Consider the following 12,553-nt stretch of genomic DNA (forward strand, 5'->3'; position numbering starts at 1 on the left):
AAGAAATTGGCCTCTCAGTGACTTGGAAATTTAAACAACTACCAAAATTTGCTCTCAGTTGAATCTGGTGCTGCATATTAACAACATATCTGCTGAAAATCAGTGTAGTACAATACTTTTTCCCCCCAATAATAGTGTTAAAAGGAGAGAGAAGGAAAGTGCTTCTCACAAGGCAATTTTTCACAAAGATTCCTGCTTAATTTTAAAAAAACACAAATTAAAATTGGCAGCTGGCTAATATGTGCACTGCTAAATTTTTCAGTGTTTTCCAACAGAACTTTTAGCACTGAGTGCCATATGAAATTAAATAGACAAAAAGGCACAATTATAAATTAGCCTTTGCCAACATGGCGGCTTCCAGATGAACTGGGACTGCAGCTCATAGAATTCCTATCCGGCATCATCAACAGCCAGATGCTTTGGTGGGGAAAGGTGGATGATGATGATGATGATGATGATGATGATGATGATGATGATGATGATGATGATGATGGTGATGATGATGATGATGATGATGGTTGGTTGCATAGTCAGCCAGAAGTTTAGACTGGATTTGGCATTTTTATCTACCTATCGAGTCCTTCCCAAGGACCTGGGATAGCCAGATGTTGTTGGATGGTATTAAAGGTATCATCACAGGATATAAGCTGTTCCAAGTAAAGCTGCCTTTTGCAATTGACTGATGGTGATTTTGTCAGTCCCAATGACCTTCAAGTGGTAGTCCAGATGTTTTGGGATTGCACCTAAGGTACCTATTACTGTTGCTACTGTCTTTGTTTTCTTTTGCCATAGTCATTCTACTTCTATTTGCAGGACTTTATATTTTGTGATTCTCTCCAGTTCTTTCTCTTCTCTTCTGCTGTCTCCAGGTACTGCAATGTCCACTATCCAGACTTTTTTGTCTTTCTTATCAACAACTGTTAAGTCTGGGGGGTTGGGTGGCAGGGGCTTGTCTGTTTGAATTCTAAAGTCCCAGAGCACTTTAGCTTCTTCATTTTCTATTACTTTGTCTGTTTTCTGGTCCCAGCAGTTCTTGCTTGCAGGCAAATGTATTTCTTGCAGATATTCCAATGCACCATAGTTGCTACTTTGTCATGCCGTTGTTTGTAGTCAGTCTGTGCAATCTTCTTGCAGCAGCTAACTGGGTGGCCCACTGTTTCCTCAGCTTCTTTGCAGAGGTGGCATTTGCTGTCTGTTGCTGTCTTCTCAATTCTGGCTTTGTATGCATTTGTTCTTAAGGTTTGGTTTTGTGCAGTCAAAATTAGCCCCTCTGTCTCTTTCTTCAACTTTCCTGCTTTTAGCCATTGCCAGGTCTTGTTCTTATCTGCTTTGCCTGCTAGATTTTTTTGTGTACTGGCCATGTAATACTTTGCCTTGCCATGTCTCTTTTTTATTCTTCATTTGCTCTTTCTTATAGGCCAGTTTAGTTTCTTTGGTGTTCAGTAAGCCTTCATGGTGTACTAGCTTCAGTGCATCTTCTTCACTGTCCTTCAGATATTCTTCCAAGGACCCTTTTTCTTCTTCAACTGTCTGGTGTACTTGCAACATTCCAAGCACACCTATGCTCCCTGGTAAGTAGAATCTGTCAACATCACTGCGTGGATGAAGGGCATGATTCATTGTCATTATTTTTATATCCAGGGCTTTTAGCTCAGTTTGAGTCCAGTCCACTATTCCAGCTGTATATCTAATGATTGGAACTGCCTAGCTGTTAATCGCCTTGATGATATTTCCACCACTGATTTTGGACTTTATGATCTTCTTTACTCTCATGATGTACTCACTGCTAACCTTCTTGACTTCAGTGTGCTTGATGTTGTCAGTCTGAAGGATGCCCAGATATTTGTAGTGATCTTCTTCATCCAGATTCTTGATATTATTTCCATTCAGCATCTTGATTCCTTCAGTTTTCACTATTTTTCCCCTCTTGATGGTCAGGGTGGCACATTTGTCCAGTCCAAACTCCATTGCAATATCTTGGCTGTATATTTGGACAGTGTTGAGCAGCAATTCCATTTCAGATGGTGTTTTTCCATACAGCTTCAGATCATCCTTATAAAGGAGGTGGGATAACCTGGCAGATATTTTTGATGTTTGATAACCATGGCCTGACTTGTTCAATGTTGTTGACAGAGGAATCAATGTAATGACAAATAGTAGTGGTGATAGCGAGGCTCCTTGAATGATCCCTCTCTTGACGTTAGCCTCTCCCAGCCTATCACCATTGACCAGCAACTGTGTCTTCCATTGTGCCATTGATCTTTGCACAAAGCTTCTGATGTTTCTACTGACTCCTGTTATTTCTAGGCACTTGATTATCCAGTCTTCCTTCTCTTACAGTTTTCCAAAATCATCTTGTCAATTAGGAGCTTTTGCCTCTCTGCTGTTTGGGCAGTTTCCTTTTTGTTCACATTGAAAGAGTTTGTTTTCAACTATGCTGTTGGACTGCATCAGCTACCACACCAGTTAGCAATTTGAAAGTTGTTGGCAAGCAGGTAATTGGCCTGTAGTTGCCTGATGCTGCCCCTTTTGCTGGATCTTTCATTATCAGGTAGGTTTTGCCAGATGTTAACCAATCTTCAATTTCACCTCTTTGCAGTATGTTGAGAAACTGCTTGGCAGTGAGTAGGTGCAGAGCAGTGAGATTTTTCAACCAAAAACCATGCAATTCATCTTACCTGGTGCTAACCAATCTTGATCTCCTTGCCCTTTTCTCCACCATTTCTGCTGTTATTATACAAGTTCTTTCATTTCAGCTTCTTTTGTATTCTTATCCACCTCCTTTATCCAGGCTGCATTCTTGCTGTATTTCTTTGGATTGTCCCATAGCTGTGCCCAGAACCTCACTGTTTCTTCTTTGTCAGGTATTTACTGGATCATTGCAGTCTCTCCATTGATGGATTGGTAGAAATGTTTCTGCTTCGACTGAACCTGGAGATTCTATCTGTAGTGTGCAATTCAAGCTTCATATCTGCTGATTTTCTTGGCTATGGCTGTTATTTGCTGCTTTATTATTTCCAGTGCTTCCTTGATTTTCCTTGTTTTTAAGTGATATTTCTTGATCAGGCATTCTTTGGTCTTTTTGTTCTTCAGCTTCTTTTCTTTCATCTGTTCTAGCTTGCTTGCATCTGATCTTAGCAAGCTGATCTTATTTTCCAACCTGATCTTCCATTTTGGTGGTGCACTGTTTGGCTTTTTTTCTTGTTTGTGGATTTTGCATCCATGGTATTCAGTTATAACTGCAGCTGTGCTGTACATCAATTGGTTTGTTTCTTGCAGTGAGCTGGTGCTTATATTTGCTATTACAATATTGGCATCATTTAATACTTGTACTAGCTGTTTCTTTGTAACAAGCTTCAACACAGGCAACCTTATTCTGTTGTTTTTGTGCTGTTCTAGATGCTCAGTTATTCTTTGTTTCAATTCATCTTGTTTTTTAGTTAGAGGGTTTTGTTCTTTCTGAGAAGGCTTTACTGTCTGAGCTACTTCTGGCAAGGCTTTGATTTCTTTGCCCTGGATAGACCTTTGCAGTTCTTCTAATTCTGTGAATACTTTCTTTTGTATTATAAATCAACGTTAGTCTGCTAGCCTCTGTTCTGTTATTTTTGATTCTGGATATTGTTCTTTCCAGAAGTGATGCATTTTTTCAGATATCCTCTTCTTGTTGGACTTGATTTGTAATAGCAGATCATTATTTCTTTGTTTTCAGTCTTCGTATATTTGCAACGGGTAAACAACTTTTCTTCCAGTAGTTCTGCAGCTGCTGGCCCTTTTTTATTTTTATTATATTTTATTTTTATTTTTATTATTTTATTTTTTATTTTTATTATCTTTAATTTTTATTATTATTTTATATTATTATTATTATTAATCACATGGCTACATTAAAACTATTGGCTGATATAGGTATAGTCTTATCTATTAATGCCTACCACTAAAGATTTCAAGTTATAAGAAAAGGGAGCCTCTAATTAGCATTTTCAAAGAACTTTAAGATCTGCTGTACAGCATTGCTTCAAGAAAGCAGGCACAACATTAAAGGGATTTTTATAATGTATGGCTACAGCTTCCAAAATATCCAAAATTGGGTTATAAATTGACTCCATCTTTATGCTTGGCTATTATACTGAAACCCTGTCATCTATAAAATCAAATACAATACTAGATAGCATTAAATAAATTACAGTTTACATTGTGTTCAGGCATGAAATAAGGTCTATCCTACATGTGTCCACAAACAACTCTGACTGCCCTGCAGAACAGTCATGCAGTAAAATAGAATTGATGGGCCAGAGTGTGGAAGTAGCAGATACTCCTAAAGCAAAGACACAATAGCAATTAAGAGCAGGGTCCAGATTCTAGGGGATTGGCAATCAATAATAACTCCACTGGAGTCAGCCAAACACCATACATGAACACTTCCCTCATCCCTGTCCTTTTTTGTAGCACCGCATGCATAATGCATCAAAATTAATCACTCTCTCTAGGTAACTCATAGCAGTTGATGAGCTTATCCCCAGAAGCAGAAAAACTATATTTTTTCTCTTGAATTATAAATACTAACTTTCCCAGTTCTCAGCTTGGATTTTTAATGGTCACATTTTGACTTTAAATGCCTTTAAATGACACCACTTAAGTATTTAGTAATGGGCGAAGAGGCAATTCTGGAACAGTGGGTGAGAGTGGCCACCAACAACCCTTTCTGTGCTCTAAGGGGCTACCACAATATTAAAGCACTCTTTTTAGAGAACATACTCGTGTCACAAAGTCGTCACAGCTGTCCCAGACAATAACCAGCCATTATGTGCTCAGTCAACAAGCTTGCAAATTGCTCATAAAGAATACCATGGTTGTCAATTTTTTGTTAAATCCCTGCTTCTCACAGAGCCACATCATTCTCTTTGGTCCCCCATAACTAATCTTACTTTTCAAGGAAGCACAGCAGATATAGGAGATCCAAGCAAGCAGCAGTATAACAGATCGCTACCAGGGAGTGCAAGGACTTTTCCTCCTATTTACAAGCATATGTTTTTTAGATTTCATTCTTAGATACATGCAACTATGCTCAAGCTGAGGGCATGATATCAAAGCAGGGTACTGACATGGTACTGGAAACAATGTAGGGTTACGGTACAGAAGACCAGAACAGATCCAGGAATCAAGATCTTGTCAGCTCCTCAACCCCCAGAACGCTGTCTGCAACACTGACGAATATGAATGTTACGTGGTTTTGGAAAGGCTCCCAACATCTCTGAGTGCTCTGTGTACTATTATGTTATCTTTGATCTAACCCCCTGTTAGGGATTTCATGCTTTCAGCCTTTGTTTTAGATTCAGTACATTTATCTGAGCAATCTTTCTGAGATGTGTCAACAAATTCAGCTGGCTGTTCCGAGTTAGTTATTCAAAAAGAGAAATGGCATTATGTGTTGAGAACCAAAAACTGGTTTGCACACGCAGGCATAATTGACCAACTCCTGTCCTATATTAGCAGATTGTACAGGGTGCAAAATAGGAACCAGGCAGTGTAAGACATCTCCTATTACACCCTGTTTGCTTCCTAATCCCTCTTGGTTTTACAGTCCTGCTGCCCATTTTCTTCTGTGATACCTGCAATGGTCAAAATCCTAGATGGACTGTGGAGACCCATCTTCAAATCCTCACTTAATAACAAAGTTCACTGTTTAACCTAGGCTGAGCTAGCTCACAGAGTTGCTATGAAGATAAAACTGAAGAGAGAAAATCCAGTAGGTTTCTTAGAAGCATGGGGATAGAATAAATAATATCCATAGAAGGAAGAAATGTGCAAAAATGAAAATTGCAAAAGGGAATCTAATGACTGAATATAAGAAATGCCTACTAGACTTGATCTGATCTATTTCAGCATTTTATCCTGTAATAATCAGCCACAAAAACACATGAAAAAGACATGAATGTTCATGTTCCCCAGTTAGCCATGAAAAAGACATGAATGTTCATATTCCTCAGTTAGTGGTAATGAGAAGCATGCTCTCACTGATACAGAAGCAGTAGTCTTCAGCAATAGTATCAGCAATCAATAGCCTTATCTTTCTCCATTAGATCTGTTAAACTGGTGGTGTTCAATCATTTTCTGGTTTAAACATCTGCTACATTGAAATTGGTATTTGCTGAAAAGAAAATTAAAAAATTCATCTCTCCTGAATCCCTCACCCCTCATTGTCACAGAATGACTCAAGGTCCACTATCATGAAACAGGACAGAAAACCTCTACAGTACTTACATCCTGCATACCATACATACAGCTATAACCCTCAATCCTGAACTAGCCTCTTCTAACTCATATTTTTTTCTAAATCCAAAAGCTTAAAATGGTGCAAACTTGTTTTTTTTTTTTAATTGGGCCACGGTGTTCTACAAAACCATAAGTAATGCTTTAGTCATTTAAAATTTGTATTATCACCTTACTTTGACTATAATATACAATTCCATATTTGCAAATCCAGTCACTGTATGGTATCTCAATTGCTCAAAGAATTGTAGACATTATAAGGTTATTTTTTGGCAAATTTGATCATTAGCCAATGGGAAAGATTTTATTTCACTGTCATATCTTGGTCAGGCTACAAAATAAAACATTTGTGAGTATGCACTCACATGAAAAGTCTTTGGTGCAAGAAATTCACAGCCTCTAATCATTGCTTCTAATGATTATACCACAACTGCAGATGGAATACCACAATTGGATATGGTCTTTCCAGAATCCAGTGCTGATTTAGAAAATTATTTACAAAAGAGAATAAATAATCTGTTTTCAAACAGCAAATAAAAATAGGCTAAATATCTTAAATGTTTAGCTTCCTTTTTAAAAACATAAATACTGTAAGGACTAAATGGCTTTGTCCTCAAAGCAGATTTCATTAAATGCCAATGCAGAAAAATCCTGCACAATTAGAACAGATGCAATACAACACCATTCCTCTACTCTCAACCATTTTTTTTCCTTCCTTCTTACAGGATGATTCTGTTTCCAAGCTCTGCAGCTCGTTTAAAGCTTCACAACCACATCACAAGACAATGTCTTTTCAGTCACATCTTTTAACAACGGACACGTTCCAACTGTTAAACTGCTTTGCAAGTTGCATTGATTGCCAGTTTGCTTCCAGGTGAGATTCAAGGTGCTGGTTGCTACCTATAAAGCCCTACATGGCATAGAGATTGGTTATTTGAGGGACTGCCTGTCTCCCATAGTATCTGTCTGACCAGTTTGATCTGGCAGGGTTGGCGTGTTCTGGGTTCCGCTGATTAAACAATACCACCTGTTGGGTGCTAGAAGTGTACCTTCTCTGTGGCAGTGCCTGCCCTCTGGAAAGAGGTTCCACCCGAGATTCGAATAGCTCCCACATTGCTGGTGTTTCAGAGGACCTGGACTCTTTGCCCAGGCCTTTGGAGAGGAGGACTGGTGCCCCTTTCTTCCTTTCTGCTCCCTTCTGACTTTATTTTCTTTACAATCATGTTCTTCCATCTTGTGCTGTTTTTGTGTGTGCCTTTTTTTCTATTATTTTTGTTCTATTGTAAGCTGCCCAGAGTCATTGGGAGTTGGGCGACATATTCATTTAATTTATTATGGTTGGTCACACATTCGGCCAGATGTTTAGACTGGATTTGGCATTTCTGTCCACCTATCAAGTCCTTCCCAAGGATGTGGGATAGGCAGATATTGTTGTTTAATAATATTATTATTTTTATTTTTATTATTATTATTATTATTATTATTATTATTATTATTATTTTCTTGTTTTAAAATCTGAACCTTTGATACATTATATTCCTTATGAATTTTCTGACTCTATGGTTGAAACACTCCCAGGTCCAGTAACTAGTCCTGGTTGGAATTAGATTCCCAGGGATGACCAATTCCTTCTATAAAGATGCAGGAGGATTCTGCAACAAAAAAGTACTCTATAATAGGTCAGTTTTGACCTTTCCTAGAGAGAGATATTCAAAAATATATTAATTGGTAAGCATTGATTATAACAAGAATATTTATTCATTTATTGACTGCATGTCTACCCCACCCCAGTCCAGCGACTCCTCTTTACGTAAGTCTTTCAGTCTTTGTGGTTGGTCCAAGATATTGCAACTGGTTCAGAACACAGCAGCATACCTGTTGACGGGAACACCAGGCAATGAATATATTCCATATGCTTTGGGAACGGCTGATTACTACCAAATCAGATTACCAAAATAAATACCTTGTTTTAAATATAAGCATCTTTGAGAACTTGGAAATAGCTCATCCCCCCACCAGAAAACACTGCCTCTCACGTTACACCATTAGATCACAGTGGTCATCAAAAGAGATGTTATTCATGGCACAAATACATTTTAAAACTATTTCATGTATTGAGATTTTTAATGCAATTAAAACATTCCAACCTCTTATTTTCTGCAGAGTATAACACCTGACACCTACTGATTCTATGACCATTGATAGTTGAGTTCAGCTTCTTTCGGAAATAGCAATGCTGCCATCATGGTACCTAGCAGTACATACACATTCTTTGGAGCGTATCTGTTAGTGAAGTTCAGTATCCTTTTTATTTTTTACAAGTGTACAATTATATCATGATTTTATTTGATATACAGATTAAAATTTAATCATTAAGGAAGTATATATGTTTCTTGCCTAACCCTAAACCCAGCAAAAGCATTAATTTATTTCATGGGGGCAGAATTATACAAATTCATTTACTATTTTCAGTGGTCCCAAAACTGCATTGTTAAGGAAACCCTGCTGTGTATCTTATGTTGATGGTATAGACACATGCTTCTTTTCCTTCCAACCCTCCTCCAAGAATGATTTCTCCTCTGCCATATGTGCAACACCTTCTGTTGTCATTGTTCTTTGCCAAGGCCATCCCTTGATACTTGGTGTTCTACTGATTTTATCAATATTTATTGTATGATTAGCAGCCCTTTGACTGTAATTATTTTATTTTTAAACGATGATTAAAGTTTACTTTAATGATAAGCTTTCTAGAAAACGTTTGAAATATGTACAATGAATTAATTTACACGGGAGTTTGTGTCACTCTAGAACACGTATGTCTGCACATTGAGATGGACACACAAGCATACACCAATGCAAGTGTAGTTTAATTGTTATAAATATGTTTCCAAAATCTTATTTATATACAAGAATGGGATCAAAAAGGTGAATGCAAATGTGTGTATATTTATGTAGGGAAACATTTCCAACTGACATGCCATTAAGTCCCATTTCCTTCCTAATGAAATCCAGGCCTGGCGACCGTCAGTCTAAGCCCAGCGTGCTGCTCAGCCCTGCAGCGTGTGCTGGAAATCGAGTCCAGAAGGTTAATTATTCTTTCAATTGACCAACATTTTTGAGACAATAGAATGCGGGAAATTAATTGCAGAACTTAGTCTTTTAAAAAGCTAATGGCAAGAATATCCTTTGCCAAATCTTGGCTACAGTCAGAGCACAAGAAAAATATGAGAAAACAGAGGCTGGATCAGAAGAAAGGTTACTTTTTAACCCCCTATTTCCCTACGAAAAGATATTTCAAATAGCACAATATCTTAACAAGTACCTTAAACTCTCCCTACTCTATTCAATGAATTGTAAAGGTAAAGTGAAAGTACTCTGAAGTTTCAGTGCTTCAGCCAATTACTGGCAGGAATGAGAAGCTCTAATGTTGAGTCAGTTTTTAGGAATTACCATAGAGGAGTTTATAATGCTGAAAAGTGGAGCTAACACTGAAGTCCACCATGATGGATTTAACTTTAAGAATTCGGGAGGAATTGAATCTGAACCAGGAGCTTTATTATTTTTTTGGTGGACAATTAGTTTTTGTATTTCCACCTGGGTTACTAGTGGCCACTCTGGAATAGGGTCCTGTAATACCAGAATGTATGAGATGCAATCCTGGGTAGGCGAAAATATACTTTGAAAATCCCTGTTACAGGTGTCAGGGGGAATTGAATCAATATCATTTCCTCATATTTCATATTCATTAACATAATATCACGTTAATGTTAGTTTTTGATATTAGAAGCCAGAATAACCTATGATTTTTGTTTGTTATGGCGTGCTGAATCTCTGCCCAGGATTCATGGGCACATTTGTTCTTTTTCCCCTTTAATAGCTTCTTACATCTCCTTTTATGCTTACGATAGTATCATTTTGCAAAAGACACGTCTTATTAAAAACCTATCCCCCATCCCATGTAATATACCTTGCGATTTCTCAACAAAAGCAAGCATATCTTTGCACATCTGGATTGGTTATTTGTAGCTTTTCACAGAATATACAGTACTTTTGTTTGCCATATTACTTCACAACATAATAACATTAAAATATATGCATGAAGATTACCATTATAATCCACCCCGCTGGCATTAGAGCACATGCTCCAGGTTTTCAGGATCATCTGTCCTATTTCAGTAGAGGCCGTTCCAATAGTCAGACTCCTGCTTTTATTGTCCACAGGTTTCTGCTCTCATATTTGCATGGAATATGGAGCCCTGGATGTATTGGCCTCATTGCTTTTGAGCCTAAGGTAAATTACAGCTGTTAATGTGTGAAAGTAAAAAAAAAAAAGTAATCTACATCAAGCCCATGGTTTAGGATAGGAATGGAGTTCAACTAAATGAAATTCAGCTAAAGTTTTAACATGAACACTACACAATTTGAATTACAGAATTACCATAGCTTCCTACAGAACTTAAGGCCAATCTGTGACAGGGAAGTTTGAAGTTACATTCACAAGGATATTCCAAAGAGACAGACTGTGTCTCACACAGAAATACTGTATTCTTTTACTGAATTCAGGAAGAGGAAATTGAAACATCTCATAGAAGAAATCTTATGAGAAGGGAAGTAGAAAAAAGCAGGAGACAAAGAAAAAAGAGAGAATTCTGACCCAGAAAAGGAGCTGGGCTTGGTAGCCTTTCACCTACAAAGCTATAAAAGTCCTGATGGTTTAACTAGCATAATATCCAGCCAGAGGTAGGTGATGTATATAGAAATGTAGCCATAAAGCTCTTTATAAACTCAGCAACTTCACTTGTACAGTACAGGATAACAAAATAAAATCCAAGACAGACACCAGACCATATATGCAATACTGCTTTATGGCATACTTAGAATGGCTATAATTGTTCTTGATTTTGATTTTTAAAATCATCTGCACTTTTACAAAACAGGGTCCCTCCTGTAGTTCAGAACTGAGCAATTTATTTTAAAAAAAAGACTTCATTAACCATTATCCATACATATGAGCTTTACTTGAAAAACTACCAGCCTCTACAACATTCTATGGCTGTCAGAACCACAGGACAATTGTGTATTTAATACTTCTTGCCAGTATTCTGAATTCATTTCCAACTGTTTGGAAATTTCTCAGCTTAGGGGGAAAAAAATCATTTGCCGTTTGCCTAGTGACACATTTGATACTTCATTAAATGAAGCAACAACTTCTAGTTCTTTCCATGGACACAATGCAAATGAAGAAGAGAGGTGAGACTTGCTCAAAATCAAAATTGTTCCACCCAAAATAATATCTGAATTAATATTCTCAGCTCCTATGTGTTGGTCACCAGACTGTTCCTATTTTCTTCTGAAAGTACACATTTATGTCATGGATGGATAAGACATGGATAATGGCCATATGAAAGTTTCAATTTCCTCTACTTTTTTTTTCGAAACATAATAGCTCAAGTCCAATCATGTTGTATTCAAATATTAGAATAGTTATTCCAAATATGGTTGTGTTGCAAATGTATAATAAACATGAAAGCAGGAATGCAGTTATTTATGTCCCCAATTGTATGTTTAAGTTTAGCATATTTAAGCTCTTCTATCCAGCTGTCTGACTTTATCAATTCCCATAAAAGTTGTTACAAGTGACTGGGCCAGGGAATATCACATCCCAGCAAGCTGTACATGTCCACTTTCCAGGTCTCTATGGATAAAATCAAAGATTTCATATGTGTGGTTTTTCTCACAATTCATTAAAATACAAGTTAGTATTATATGTTGAAATATTATTGTTTATTTCTAAACTTGGTATTTCCATTCCAGTCTTGATTCACTTGACTAACTGGGTGAGATGTTGGTCAAAGTTGGAACTGATGCCAATAGGCAGTGATTTGTTTATCAAAACATTAATTATAATTTTCTTAAATATACTGAATTTATTAACTATTTAGGTATTTCTATTCTCTGTAATAGTTTTAAAACTATTGCATTAAATATTAATAATATATATAAATATATTTCTTTGGATATTAATATGGATATCTGTAATCTTACCTTTTGGGGTATAGTAACATTCTCAAAATATTAAATGTTACTTTATATTTTTACTTTATATTTTTCATACTCTGCCTCTGGAAAATATTTAAAATATTTTCAAAAACTCAATACAAAATTCCCATAAATTTCCATAAAAAATAAAAAAAAATTCTGCTGGGATTCCATGAAATATCCATGAAAAAGATGCAGTTTTCAGTTAAAGAGGGGGGCTTGTTGTTCCAAACTTTAATTATGC

The 12,553-nt window shown here is 36.8% G+C and overlaps 1 protein-coding gene and 1 long non-coding RNA gene across 4 annotated transcripts in view; one reads left to right on the plus strand and one right to left on the minus strand.

The window, feature by feature from the left end:
- Positions 1 to 8,567, plus strand: part of LOC148216610 (uncharacterized) — a 63,314-nt gene extending 54,747 nt beyond the window's left edge. Inside the window, exons 2-3 of the long non-coding RNA XR_015794687.1 lie at positions 6,996 to 7,144; positions 8,434 to 8,567. This is a non-coding gene — a long non-coding RNA (uncharacterized LOC148216610). The remainder of the gene's footprint in view (positions 1 to 6,995; positions 7,145 to 8,433) is intronic.
- Positions 1 to 12,553, minus strand: part of MYOCD (myocardin) — a 181,468-nt gene that overhangs the window by 146,664 nt on the left and 22,251 nt on the right. The window lies entirely within an intron of this gene.

This window comes from Python bivittatus, unplaced genomic scaffold (assembly GCF_059951505.1).
Source record: "Python bivittatus isolate LINGU-HERP-01145 unplaced genomic scaffold, Pbiv_v1 ctg000080_np1212, whole genome shotgun sequence".
NCBI lineage: Eukaryota > Metazoa > Chordata > Lepidosauria > Squamata > Pythonidae > Python > Python bivittatus.